General features: G+C 38.2%; 1 pseudogene; it reads right to left on the bottom strand.

Moving 5' to 3' along the window:
- Positions 1–9496: 9496 nt before the first annotated feature.
- On the bottom strand, positions 9497–12322 carry LOC100800117 (actin-related protein 6-like; annotated as a pseudogene).
- Positions 12323–12761: the final 439 nt, after the last annotated feature.

Here is a 12761-nt window from a genome sequence, read left to right as displayed (position 1 = left end):
TCTAAGTTAACTCTCCCCATCCTCTCTACCAGTTTTCTATCTACATTTTAAGCATACATATATCTCAAAGCATCATTATTAAACCCTAAATCAACATGGGTAATTTTACTTACATCAAACATGTCAAGTTTAGCATAATTTCAACAATTTCCTTCACAAACAACTACCCTAAAGCAATAACCTAGTAGAACTACCCATTATAGCTCCCAAAAACCCAACACCCACAGATTTCAAGTGAGAAGAAGTACACCCTTACCTGAAATTTAAGGCCCCACGAAGTAGAGGTAGGCTCCTAGACTTCAAAAATAGCTTTTCCTTGCAATTTGGGGTAGAAATGAAGAGGAATTTGGAGCTTCAAGAGGGACAACAATGGAGGAGAAGAAGAGGAAGAAAAAGCAACATGGAGGGAGAAAGAGGGCTGCTGGAAGTTTCTGAAAAAAGGAGAGAGGATTTGGCTTTTTTTTTTTATAAAAAAAGGGTTTTCTTTTCTTTTTCATTTTCTTTTCAAAAAGCAAATGCCACATGTCCTATTTTAATTGGAGCTAAAAGGGCCCACCTTTTCCTTTGATTTGACCTCATACTCAGTCATAAAGGAGAAAAAAACTGGACCTTTTTGGATGCTAAAATCCTGCCTCGGTTTGCATGCCACCTCTCTGATTCTAGTTCCTCGCATTTCTCTGCACCTGTCGGGGTCCATTTTCGAAGATAGGCAATATATATATATATATATCAAAACGCTCAGAATGAGACCCTGAGCGTGATTCAGAGGTTGGTTTTGTTAAATTTTAAGTTACACGCAAAACGATAATTTTTTGAAATTTTATCACAAAGGGAAACTAAAATTTAATGCTAAAAATTGAAGACAAAATAAAAACTGAAATATATTTGTCTTTTTTTTTAAAATTTATTTATCAAAAGGGAAAAAAGTAAGAAAAACTAAATGCTGAAATTCTAAATGATAAATTAGAAAGATAAATTGAAAATATAAATCTATGATCTTATAAGAAAGCCGAATTATATCTTTATCTATATGTATATTTTGAGATTTTAAAGTTAAAAAGGAAAACAAAATCAAATGCTGAAAATTTAAAAAGATAAATTGAAAGGATAAATCAATTAAATCTAATATGATAAAGACAAAAGATAATATAAATAACAACCTAACAAATAAAATCTAGAAAGATAATAGTTATGATAATTTCTTAATAAATTTAAAGATAACTACCTAATCTATGAATATAATTCCCTAAAAGATAATATAAAATAAAATCTAAAAGATTTTAATTTGAATTTCAAACAATTATTCCCTGGTAGGCAACTACGTCAAAAACTTGTTAATGTTTAAACTACCTAAAACTAAAATTAATCAAAACAAAAAATAAAAGATATATTTTTCTAGAGAGATTAATGTAACATCCTAGAATTTCTACCCGGAATTTTGTAAGTGTTACATTTAAATAATTATATATATATATATTATTCAGTGTGTGTGTATATATATAGGACGACAATCCTAAATGAAAAATTCTACGCGATTTCGGAATTTCAACAGACACTATTGACAACAATGAAACAAGTACTAACGTAACGACTCAAACGATATGTATGTACAAAACAAAAGTCAATCAAAACGAAACAAACGTTAGTCCCTTAAGTCATAGAAATAAGATAACATACAAATGATAAATGATGGAACATACGAATTTGGGGATCCCACGGTCATGTGGCTCCGCATGCCACTAGACCCTTGGGTCACGGTAACAAAAAGTGGGGTGGTCGACAAAAGCAGGGCTTTTGCTCCTACGTATCCTTAATTTGTGATGAGGAACTCAGACCTACGTAGTTCTTGATAACTGTGAGACTAAAAATAGTCTCGATGTTTTCTTCACCAAAATGCGAACATGCTTTAGTAAAGAGACAAAACTTCCAACTGATCAGAGCAACATATGCTTTTTGGATGAAAAACAATGTGTCTATCGGGGAAGGAGAGAATGCTGATGAAATTTTCTCATAACCGTAAATGAGATTTTGGATGTTAGCATTTCGTTTCTAAACGACCATTTAGAGGAAACACTGGGTCCAACAAAGATAGGAGAAAATCACTCAAAGTGTATCAATCTCACACAGGTAAGTGTTTTATCCTAATTCCGAACCATATATATGTCATGACTTGATTTTGCAAATCATTTCCTATCAAATCAAAGATTACATGCGTGATCATGGATCAATAGGACTTATTTTGGGAATGGTTTGTAGGTGGGGAATTTGGCTTTGAGTGTTTTTGCCTTTTCCTTTTCTGTTTTTGTTTAGTGCGTGGCGAGAAAGTCACTAGCGCACAGGATTTTGTCGGCAATCAAAGGGAGAGGACCACTTTAGGTCCTGGTTTCCTTTTTCTTGTTTACTTGGTGACAATTCTGTACTGTTCAGATATTGTCTGGTCCAAAGACCTTTCTGGATGTTTCTTCTGTTTTCTTCCGATCCTTGATCGGGAATTTTCTTTCCTTTTTTGCTTTCTCCCACTTTTTGATTGGGAACTTTCTTTCTTTTTTGCTTTCTGCCACTCTTTTGATAGGGAATTTTCCTTTTCTTTTTATTTGTTGTTTTCCGAGGGCAAGGATTGACATTCTCACCCTGGGTCAAGGTTTATGATAAGTTGGGATTTTGGCTCAAGGCTTGTAGAACGGCTGGTCATGATATATGCCAGGGTTTGGCCAGCGGTTCGGGGATAAAGGGGATGTCCTACATTATTTCCATGATACATGCAACAATGATGATTAGGAAATTTTATGCAAAACTGGTCAAGCATGCACCCATGTGGACACTCAAGCATCAAGTTTTTATGGTCATGTGACACTAGGGCTCAGGATTCATTTTCCCTATTTTAAGTCAACCCAGTGTTTCCAAAATATGTTCTTTTATCAAATCATGCATTCATCCGAGTCCATTTTGGGCGTTCGGGAAAATTTTCACAGCATTCATCCTTCAGGTGTATACACATTTTTTCAAAAACTGGTTAAGATCAGTAAAATCTTTCAAAGAAAAGTTGGAAATTATCTCTTTTCACAAGCATGTTATTTTTTAGCTAGACAACTTTTTATTTTTTATTTATTTTCTTTTTTTCTTCCTTCTTTTTCTTTTCTTGCTCGCTCTTTTTGCTCTCTTTTTTTCCATGAGGTATTTTGCTACCTAAACATACGTATATTTTTGTGAGGTATTTTGCTATATACACGCGTGTCCAAGGTATCTTGCTACCTAAACATACATATATATGTTTTGTGAGATATTTTTGCTATATACATGCATATCCAAGGTATCTTGCTACCTAAACATATATATATATATATATATATATATATATATATATATATATATATATTGTGAAGCATTTTTGCTACATACATGCATATCTAAGGTATCTTTCTACCTAAACATACATATATATATATTTTGTGAAGTATTTTTTTGTTTACATACATGCATATCTAAGGTATTTTCACTACCTAAACATACATACATACATATATATATATATATATATATATATATATATATATATATATATATATATGTATATTTTGTGAGGTATGACTACCTTCCGAGCTTGTGCTTGTTTTATTTAAATTCCTAGGATCATGAGCAACTAGGTGTGTCCTGCTATGACTTGAGAAACAAAAGTGATCAAATAACAAGCAGAGATTTAAAAGGTACTAGGTTGCCTCCTAGTAGCGCTTCTTTAACGTCTTGAGCTGGACGCCTTATGACTTGTCGGTCACGGACCTAGTACTTTGCTTACCTTTGGCTTTGGACTTGGTCGCCTATTGGTCGGCCATGTGCCGTAGGCAACGCTCTAACCTTTTTGTGGATGAGCTGAGGTGAACTCTAGAGGTGGTGGCGGTGCGTCTGTTGCCTGCTGCAGGCCATCCCCAGGCTGCTGGGGTGTTTCGCCCTATGCCTGCCTAGGGGCACAGTACTTCTTGATGAAAGCTCGATTAGTAGGGGGCCTGATGACCTTGCTGGGGGCAACAGGCACCCCGTAGAACCGATAGAGGCTCGTAATCAGAGCTAGCAACTCCAAGACCCTGTTGGACTTCTCCGGGTCCACAGGGTGTCTTGTGGGCGTGATCCCTACAAACAATAGATGACATCAGAAACCAGTTGAGAGATGTGCCTACTTACCTATGTCACAATGGCATGAACTTGCTGGGGGGGGACGAGCACCCTGTAGGACTGACAAAGGCCCGTAACCAGAGCTAGAAACCCCAGAGCCTTGTTGGACTTCTTCGGGTCCATTGGGTGTCTTGCGGGCGCGATCCCTGCAAACAATAGATGACATCAAAAATCAGTTTAGCCACATGCATACTTACCTATGTCAGAACGACACAGACCAACTGATACTTCCATAGGGGGAGATCGACATTGCGGTCGTTGGGCAGAATGTTGCTAAGTAGCAACATCATCTATATCTGTGTAAGAGTGGTCATGTTGGGGCGCATGATCCACCCTCGTCTCTTTGCAGCGGCACGGGTGAAATCTTGCCCCGGTATGTATAGTAGCTGCGTGATAGCCTCCCTCTCTGGTTGTGCTCGCACAGTTGGTCGCCCTCCAATATCAGGGGGTGGCCCAGGAACTAAGAAAAGGAAACTACTGGCCCCTTAACCGGGAGCGCAAGTCTCGGTTAAGCATCTAAGGGCAAAGGACCCTAAATTCTCTTAAGGTGTGGATATGGAACACACTGAAAATGAGGATGCATAGCCCTCTAAAGGCGAGGGCGTGCAGCCCTTTGAAGGCGAGGGCGTATAGCCCTCTGAAAGGGAGGACGTGTAGTCCTCTGAAGGCGAGGACGCATAGTCCTTTGAAAGTAAGGATGTGCAGTCCTCTGAAGGTGAGGGTACTAGTACCCAAGGGTCCGCCCTTATGAGAAAGCAAGAGATTGACTCATTGAGAGGGCCGGTCATTCCAAATTCAAAAGATTGGACATTAGATGTAGGAAATCTATGCAGTTAACATGAATTTTAGGGATGCAGATGCATGCAACCTTTGTCGTGAAATTTGGTAAATGCGGACTTTATATGAAACAATGCAATGTAATGGAAAGTTGTACAATGTTCATGACATTCTTTCCATATTTTGTGATTTTAATTTTTTTTTTTTGGAAAACACAGAGTGACTGTCCTTTTGAAAGAGGCGATAATTCATGCAACCTTATCCTATCTTTGCAAATCTCTCCAGGAACTCCCTCAGAGGGTTTGTTCTATTTGATTTAGTCACTTGACCATTTTGGAGTGACGACAATGGAGCCGTTTGACGTTTAATCAATCCATTGAAATTCCAGGGTTTGTCCCCCCCCCCCTTTTTTTTGTTTAAAAAAACATCGACGGGTGATAACTTTTGATCTGCCCCTATGTTCACTTGAGGCTCATGCACGATGCCCCTCATTGCCCTAGTGTAGGGCTTTGAGGTACCAATCATTGTCTTTCGTCACGACCTTGTAGCAGGGAACCTATTGGGTGAGAACTTCTAATCTGCCTCTAGGTTTGCTTGAGGTTCATGCACGGTGCCCTTCATTGCCCCAGTGTAAGGCTTTGAGGTAACCATCATTGTCTTGTTTTCACAACCTCGTAATGGGGAAGAGCGAAAGAAGCAGTTGATTCTTGCAAAAAGAATTTTCCAAGGACGAGAAATAGTTGAAAGATTTTTTTCAGTTGATGGATTAAGTCAAATGACTCCTATGTAGAAGCAAGATGTTTTGATGTTTTGATGATGCCAAAGGATCAAGTGCTTCCAAGACAAGAATCCAAGAATCCAAGAAAATCAAGATATATGATCAAGTTGATCTCTAGAATCTTAGGAAGAAGTTTCCAAAGAAAAAGGTTTGGCCAAAGAATTCTATCTAAATCATTTTAAATTGAGATTTACTCTTTGGTAATCGATTACCAGCAGCTGAAAATGTTTATCACAGTCACTAGAAATTTGAATTCAAAATTTATAATGTGTAATTGATTACGCATGGATGGTAATTGATTACCAGCAGTTTATTGAACGTTTTAATTCAAATTTTAAAGCCTGTAATCGATTACACAAGTCTTGAAATCGATTACCAGAGGGGATTTTCAGAAAATAATTTCCATGAGTCACATCTATTCAAATGTTTTATGAATGGCCATCAAAGGTGACTTGGAAACACGAATTTAAAGAGAGTTTTCATTGCCCAAAAAGTTTTATCCTCTCAAAAGATTAAGAGTTTTTCTGAACTGAAATGTCTTATCCTCTCAAAAAGATTCCTTGGTCAACCACTTGCATATTCAATAAGGAATTTTGATTGATCTTCATTGTACAATCTATCTCTTTTAAGAGAGATTTATTCTTCTCTTCTTCTTATTTCTAAAAAGGGATTAAGAGACCGTGGGTCTCTTGTTGTAGAGGATTCCTGAACACAAGGGAGGGGTTGTCCCTATGTGGCTCAGACTTTGTAAAAAGAGTTTTACAAAGAGAGTGGAAAATCTCAAGTGGGTTGCTTGAGGATTGGACGTAGGCACAAGAAGTGACCGAACCAGTATAAATCAAGTTTGCATTCCTCTCTTCCCTTAAACTTCTTTTATTTATTGCTATTTATCTTTTGCTTTAAAGAAGTTTATTTTGAATTGTTTTTTGAGTAATTCATGTTAAGGGTGCATTGTTAATCCGAAAAGAGAGAGTGAAAGTTTAATTGGGGAATAGTCTTTGTATCTTAATTCAACCCCCCTTTTTCTTAAGGTAACTGAGGCCATTTGTCCAACATCCTATTCTTGATAACTCACTTCTCTCTAAAAAGACAAACTTTCCGGAATGATAAAATGAGGTCACATGAACGTCTTGAAAACACAGTCAATCAAATGCTTTTTTTTCTTTTTGAACTCTTTTTTTATTTTTATTTTCAAACTTATTTGTTTTGAACTTTACTCGTTGTTTTACGGCACCCCCACCAACGTGCAAGACGAGTAATCTCTGATTGAACGGTCTTGGAAGTCCAAAATCAGGAGCACAGGTCGCTTGAGCAAACAGACCAATGGCTTGCACCCACATTCCGGTGAAAGTTGAATAAGCAAAGATGCGTTTGTGAGAGGATGAGGGACAAAGATATCAACTTTATCCATTTCATTTAACATTGTAACTGTGGTTTACAATAATGGTACAAACTTGAAAATCCTGATGAGTTATTAGAGACATCTAACAACAGCTTTCAAAATTGCCCCATGTGTGGCATCTCTTGTCAATGTCGGGATTTACACGCGATTCTCCTCAAATTTCAACCAGGCCGCATCAATTAGACCTTGCACCTTATGCTTCAGGGCCCTACAATGCTTCTTGTCCCTAGTGGAGTCGCCAACTGTCGCAACCTACCCTTTTGCGGGCGAGCGAGGCGAGACTCACGAGTGCGTCTTCCAAAGGAGGAAAATGCGCGGAGTCGCCACCAACGTTTATTTGTGGAAAACGTCGGAAAAACCGAAGGAAACCGGTCATGAAGAATATTCCAGATTCGGGAGTTGTATTTACGTTTGAGGAAGGTATTAGAACCTCTCATGTTTGTTCCAAAGGACAACAGCCTTAAATTAGAATTGTGTGAAATTGTGTACCTAAACTTTTATCTTTTTTATTTTTGAGGTCGACAAAAGCGGGGCTCTTGCTCCAACGTATCCTCCACCGAAGAGGAAATCAGACCTATGTAGTTCTTTCTAAAGGGCGAATCAAGCGATTCTTTTTACTTGGACGGTGGTCCTTTTAAGGTGTTGGACCTTAAAATGATCCATTTTACTTGATGAGAAAAACTGGGGTATCGAACCTTAAAATCTTTTTTAGTGATTTTTTGCGGACGAGCTTGACTTTGCGAGTTGATTTTAGCCTTAGTTTCACTTTAGTTATTAGTCAATTCAATTAAGAAAGAGAAATCCCAAAGAGAAACATCCGATTGATTTTTTTGGTTTATTTTACTAAAAGATATTTTTTTGATTATTATATTATTATTTTACCTCTTTTTGGTTTCCAATGTGGTTACGGTATGACCGAATGGTCAGATTTCATTTTAACAGAAATTAACGGATATTACAAATCAAATGATCGGTGGAAATTTATTTTATCTTTTGATTAGGTGAGAGAATGACTTAAGTAAATGACTAAAGCACGTCAAAAACGGAAGAAAAGAAAACTAAAAGTAAACGAAATTAAAGTGAAAGTACACAAAACAAGAAATGAATTGAAAGTCTCAGATTCGAAAACTTACCCGTTGAAGAATGAAGAACGAACGAAGAACGGTGAAGAACGACGAGGAACGATGAAGAATTTCCACAGAATCACTTACGGAGGCGTTACGGAAACACTTCGACTCGATTTTTCTTCACGAAAACGTGTTTTTTTGCCCAAAATAGCCGAAATGCATAGCCAAGGGGTCTTGAACATTTTGAAACAGCTCCCCCGCCCCTATTTATAGGAAAAAAGGGAGGTGCTTACTGCCCAGAGACTTAATGAAGAAGATTTCTAAGCGCACCCGAATTACTAAGTTCACCCCCCTTTTTGTATTTTACGGAAAAGTTACGGAAGCCTTACGGAAGTGTTTCGGATTTGATTTTCATCTTTTTTCTCTTCCCTTTCACCAATGTTAAGTGGAATATGCTTACCCAAGGTTCTCGAAAATTTTAAGGAAGCATTACGGAAGCCACGGAAGCCCCGGAAACCATTTTTCAAAACTGTGGAGGAGCTTGCCGCCCAGTTGCTTCCTCCTTAAGCAACCAAACTTCCAAAATGTTCCAAAAGGGCCTAGACTCGAATTGCTATTTACACCTCTATCTTAATAAGTTCACCCCACCTTCTTGTGTAATTTACGGAAAAGTTACGGAAGCCTTACGGAAGCATATATGACTTAACTTTCATCTATTTTTCTCTTCCCTTTCACCAATGTTAAGTGGAATATGCTTACCCAAGGTTTTCGGAAATTTTACGTAAGCATTACGGAATCGACGGAAGCCCCGGAAACCATTTTTCAAAAATGTGGAGGAGCTTGCCGCCCAGTTGCTTTCTCCTTAAGCAACCCAACTTCCAAAATGTGTTGAAGGACCTAGATTCTAATTTCTATTTACACCCCCTTTTTACTAAATGCACACCCCCTTTTGCTTTTTTGGTGATTCTTTTTCCGCAACGTTACGAAACTTTACGAATTTTGTAACGATACTTGTTTTCTTTCCGTAAGGTTACGAAACTTTACGGGTCATGTAATTACTCATTTTTTAGCTTTCGGAATGTTACGGAAACTCACGGATTGCGTAACAATACTTCCTTTTGATTTTCGACATGTTACGGAATTTCACGGATTGCGTAACAATGCTTCCTTTTGATTTTCGGCATGTCTCAGAACTTCACGTATTGTGCAACAAAGGGTGCCAAGTACCTCGAAGCGGTCAAACAAAGGTTGCATGTCATCAAACAATGGTCCCCAGACGAAATTAGGGTATGACAGCATGTATATTTAATGAAAGAATCTCTTGCGACATCTAGCAGAACCAAGCTCCTCATACTCAGACTTGGTCACACACATAGCTTCAAAGTCTGGACTTGATGCCAACAGTGACCCTCCACGCCAAACACCTAGTAAGGGACTGAAGAAGAACAATAATTTCTTTTATGGAAAATATCAACTTGAAATGAACAAACTATTTTGGGAAGATGTTTACTCTTCTTGAGTTGCTATCTTCACACGATAGTCATTAGGAACTAGAGGCCGAAGCTCCTTCTCGCTACAACATTTAAAATCAATTAATTAAACATTTACAACATGCTATACAGGGCAAGAAAGATAGATCACAAAAGTGCATAAAATTTATGGCATCATGGTACAAAGTGCAGTGATCCAAACAAAAAACTTACAGTCTCTCAACAAACTGAGGAAATAAGGTGCTTTCACCAGTTAAAATGATGCTACAAAAAAAAATACACACACACACACACACAACATTTAAAAATGAGTGTTTCAAATTAAGAAAAATGCAAATATCTACAAACAAGGCCATCAATAATGGTCTGAGCTTGTTTCCTTTCATAGAGTACAGGGTGAAGATGTGGATGACACACATTAACAACACGTACAATGCATTCAACTAGCTCAACTTGGTTCATTCTTGCAAACCATTTTGCTCAACATTTTACAGATAAAAGAACAACCACCTTATCATAATGAGCAAATAATAAAATTCGACTAAGACCCTCATTTACAGTCACTTAAGAAATTCATCAAGCAAAGAATTAACCAAAATCACATTGTATTGATAGACCCAAATCAGCAGGACGAAATATCATCTTTGGCACAAGAAACTGTTTGTTTGTCAAGTCAAATTCTTAAGGATCACACAAACTGAAAGCCAAACATCAAATCATTGAAACAAATGAATATCACACTACAAGAAATTCTTGCAAATACATTTTTTGTCAAATCAACTATCTTCCTGTCCTCTGGCTGCTTAGCAATTTCCAGGCATTTCACATCCCCTGGTGCATCCACTGATGGTGAAGAAGGAAGGCCACACTCCCTCAATGCAAGATAGTGTTGTGCCTGATCTGGATACTTAACAAATTCCTTTGTGTATGTGAAATCTTTTTCTCAGGCCGCAATATTATCCTAATGAAGCAACAAACTATAGCATAACAAAAATGAGCATACCTAACAATTAATGTGCGTTTGGTTTTATGTTGAGTCGTCAAAAATCAGTTTAAGTATGTGCTTAGTTTTATGTTGAGTTGTCAAAAATAAATTAAAGTACTGAAGTACTAGCTAAGGTGTTTTTAGTTAAATGTTCAATTGCTTGGTCTCACTTTGAAGAATTGATTCTGGGTCCTACCTACATGAATTAAGTTGAAGTAATTTTGGATAGCTTTTACGTTGGATAAAAAATTAAATATTGAATTTTACTATTAAGTTGCTTTTAGAATAAAACACCAGGAAAATATCCACTTTTGTCCATGAAAGTGTAAAGCCATGATGACAATTTAGTTCTTGAAAAAATAAAAATTCTAATTTAGCTATGAATATGCAAGAAATGAAACAATTACGTTTCGTATAACTTAATATCATATTGGTCCTTGAACATTACAATTTAATGACAAAATGGTCTACAAAAACTTAAGGACAAGGCGCAATTGTCACACTTTTTACACATTCAATTGTTCTTTTTTATTACTGGGTAAAACCAAAGAAAAAACTACAGTGCAACAAAGTGTGGAAAAGCTATCCCTCTCCTATCCTCTAACAGTAAGGAGGATATCATAGTTGGGGGAACAACATCTATAACAAGAAAATGAGACTCAATATGATGCCCATAGTTCACCAGGAAGTTTTCCTAGAGGTTGGCCTCCCCATAGGAACGGGAAAGCTTAGTTATCTAATCCGTTTTGCTAAGGTTTTGAATGATGTCATCAATAATAGGCTAAAGATGTCTAGACTGAGACTTTCTCTCCTTGAAAAACTTGACCACTTGTAAAGAACCCATTTCAAAATAGACTTGATGAAGATGCATGGCTCTCGCCAGTTGAATACCCTTAAACAAACCCCATAACTCAGCCCAAAGGGCATTGCAACTTCCAATGCTCACAACAAACCCTTTAATGAATCTACCATTATTATTTCTTATCAATCCCCCACAAGCCGCAGAGCTTCTCCTTGACATCATTGATGATGAAAGTCTCTTCCATGATGTTGACGGAGCGGAAGGAGACGAGATCCTTGAGGTAGTTAGTGAGGGCCTTGCCACTGAGGTCGATTCTCCTGATGGCGTAGTTGAGGGCGAAGTTGTGAAAGACGGGGGAGGTGTGGGTGAAGGAGAAGCCCAAGTCCATGACGAGGCTTTGTTGGGCCTTGGAGAGGATCCCGTTGGCATTGTTGCGGCTGGCCTTGTAGAGGTAGACGACAGAGGCAGAATCGGCCAGGTAGAGGGCCCAAAAGTTAAAGTCCTTGAAGATGAGTTCATCCATGGAGCATTGGATGGAGGGGGCTGTGAATAGAGGCTCTGTGAGGATGAGAGAGGATTTGGAAGGGTTTGTGTGGAGGACGGAGGAGAAGAGGTGGGACCAGATTTTGTGTTGTAGGTCCGGGTTTATGAGGTAGCCGCGGTCCACGGGGTAGCGCATGGCGGTAGAGGTGAGGTCTTCATTGCCAGAGTAGAGGTGGAGCCACTTCTTCGATGTTGGGGGGGCGGTAAAGGCAGTTTGGGACTATGGCGAAGGGGTCGTGCTCGCCGTCGATGCCTGCTTTTATTAGCCCACCGCCATTGTCCAGGACCACCAGGTTCGTCGATGTCGACATCTTGCTCAACCAATTGAATCACTCTTTTTGGTTGGTTGCCCCTTTATCTCTGCATTGGCTCCCCCAAAGGATCTCTCCGGGTTCTTTCTTTCTATGTCAAACAAGAATAGTAGGCTGATTAGTGTAGCTGTGAAAGATTATTAGAAAGAAAACTGTTTGCTTCTAGTTTGGTGATCGAGGCCGTACCCGAATCAAATAAATATTAAAATGTAGTAACTAGGAAGTGATCCTAGGTCGTTTCCCAACGAGCAATGATACACCAAATGTTCATAACGGATAGTAGGGAATAGTAACAAATTGGGGGGCGGGGGATTGTTTGCTTTTGTAAATTAAACAGCGAGTAAAATTTAATTAGAAAATATCATAATTAAAATACGTTGCTTCCCATTGATTCACAAGCAAGTCTCTTATACTAGGTTGCGAGAATTTATCCTTATTC

Source organism: Glycine max, chromosome 6 (genome assembly GCF_000004515.6).
Source record: "Glycine max cultivar Williams 82 chromosome 6, Glycine_max_v4.0, whole genome shotgun sequence".
NCBI classification, from domain to species: Eukaryota; Viridiplantae; Streptophyta; class Magnoliopsida; order Fabales; family Fabaceae; genus Glycine; species Glycine max.
Note: the sequence above shows the minus strand (reverse complement) of the source record. Positions and strands in the feature narration are given on the sequence as shown.